The sequence below is a fragment of the Eucyclogobius newberryi genome, unplaced genomic scaffold, assembly GCF_026437365.1.
Source record: "Eucyclogobius newberryi isolate DKJ021-1_F unplaced genomic scaffold, fEucNew1.0.hap1 SCAF_498, whole genome shotgun sequence".
In the NCBI taxonomy this organism is placed as follows: Eukaryota; Metazoa; Chordata; class Actinopteri; order Gobiiformes; family Gobiidae; genus Eucyclogobius; species Eucyclogobius newberryi.
The window spans coordinates 38,497-40,100 of record NW_027316165.1 but is presented as its reverse complement, the minus strand read 5'-3'; positions in this window follow the sequence as shown (position 1 = coordinate 40,100).

Here is a 1,604-nt window from a genome sequence, read left to right as displayed (position 1 = left end):
GAAGGTCTTCAGGAGTGGCCCTGTCACTCCAAAAGAGCTCTCTCCTTAGCTCTCTGCATTTGCTCTCTGCTTTAGCTCTCCGCATTAGCTCTCTGCATTAGCTCGCTGCATTAGCTCAATCCTTTAGCTTTCTTCGTTAGCTCTCTGCTTTAGCTCTCTGCATTAGCTCTCTCCTATAACGCTCTGCATCAGCTCTCCGCTTTAACTCTCTGCATTAGCTCTTCGCTTTAGCTCTCCGCATTAGCTCTCCGCTTTAGCTCTCTGCATTAGCTCTCCGCTTTAGCTCTCCGCTTTAGCTCTCCACTTTAGCTCTCTGCATTAGCTCTCTGCATTAGCTCTCCGCTTTAGCTCTCCGCATTAGCTCTCTGCATTAGCTCTATCCATTAGCTCTCTTCGTTAGCTCTCTGCTTTAGCTCTCTCCTTTAGCGCTCTGCATTAGCTCTCTGCTATAGCTCTCTTCGTTAGCTCTCTGCTATAGCTTTCTGCATTAGCTCTCTGCTATAGCTCTCTGCTTTAGCTCTCTACATTAGCTCTCTGCATTAGCTCTCTGCATTAGCTCTGTGCATTAGCTCTCTACATTAGCTCCATGCATTAGCTCTCTCTGCATTAGCTCTCCGCATTAGCTCTCCGCATTAGCTCTGTGCATTAGCTCTGTGCATTAGCTCTCTGCATTAGCTCTCTGCATTAGCTCTCTACATTAGCTCTCTGCATAAGCTCTCTGCTTTAGCTCTCTGCATTAGCTCTCTGCTATAGCTCTCTTCGTTAGCTCTCTGCTATAGCTTTCTGCATTAGCTCTCTGCTATAGCTCTCTGCTTTAGCTCTCTGCTATAGCTCTGTGCATTAGCTCTCTGCTATAGCTCTCCGCTTTAGCTCTCTACATTAGCTCTCTACATTAGCTCTCTGCATTAGCTCTGTGCATTAGCTCTCTACATTAGCTCCATGCATTAGCTCTCTCTGCATTAGCTCTCCGCATTAGCTCTCCGCATTAGCTCTGTGCATTAGCTCTGTGCATTAGCTCTCTGCATTAGCTCTCTGCATTAGCTCTCTACATTAGCTCTCTGCATAAGCCCTCTGCTTTAGCTCTCTGCATTAGCTCTCTGCTATAGCTCTCTTCGTTAGCTCTCTGCTATAGCTTTCTGCATTAGCTCTCTGCTATAGCTCTCTGCTTTAGCTCTCTGCTATAGCTCTGTGCATTAGCTCTCTGCTTTAGCTCTCCGCATTAGTTCTCTGCATTAGCTCTCCGCATTAGCTCTCCGCTTTAGCTCTCTACATTAGCTCTCTGCATTAGCTCTCCACATTAGCTCTGTGCATTAGCTCTGTGCGTAAGCTCTCTGCATTAGCTCTCTGCTTTAGCTCTCTACATTAGCTCCGTGCATTAGCTCCCTGCATTAGCTCTCTACATTAGCTCTCCGTATTAGCTCTGAAGGTCTGAAGAGGAACCAAAGTCAAACACTTGAGCCATACACATACAAGAGCCACGTGTCCAGCAACAAATATGGAGACATTTACCCACAATGCAAAGGGAAGTGGTGGTTATTGCTACAAAGCCACTGTGTTTTGGGAAATAACAGTTTCAAACCTGTTTGTGAGAAATGCATCTCTGT